Source organism: Gavialis gangeticus, unplaced genomic scaffold (assembly GCF_001723915.1).
Source record: "Gavialis gangeticus isolate Ggan-Ray unplaced genomic scaffold, GavGan_comp1, whole genome shotgun sequence".
Taxonomy (NCBI): Eukaryota; Metazoa; Chordata; order Crocodylia; family Gavialidae; genus Gavialis; species Gavialis gangeticus.
In genome coordinates, this window is record NW_017729027.1 from 32,237,570 (window position 1) to 32,237,818 (window position 249).

At 48.2% G+C, this 249-nt stretch overlaps 2 long non-coding RNA genes across 2 annotated transcripts in view; one reads left to right on the top strand and one right to left on the bottom strand.

Moving 5' to 3' along the window:
• Nucleotides 1-249, top strand: part of LOC109299975 — a 46,871-nt gene that overhangs the window by 41,070 nt on the left and 5,552 nt on the right. The window lies entirely within an intron of this gene.
• LOC109299974 overlaps nt 1-249 on the bottom strand; it is a 22,308-nt gene that overhangs the window by 21,514 nt on the left and 545 nt on the right. The window lies entirely within an intron of this gene.

Sequence of the window (249 nt, forward strand, 5' to 3'; positions counted from 1 at the left end):
TGGTCACGCTGGAGAATAGGCTGGGGATACAGGCTGACCTGGACATGCTTGCAAAGTGGGTGGACCAAAACCTGATGGCATTTAACATAGAGAAATGCACCTTGGGAGAAAAAAACAGCATCACACTTATTGACTTGGCAGTGCTATGCTTGCTAGCACTGCAACTGAAAGAGACTTAGGGGTCTTGATTGACCGCAAGATGAACATGATCCACCAGTGCGATGCTGTGGCTGGCAAAGCAAACCAAAC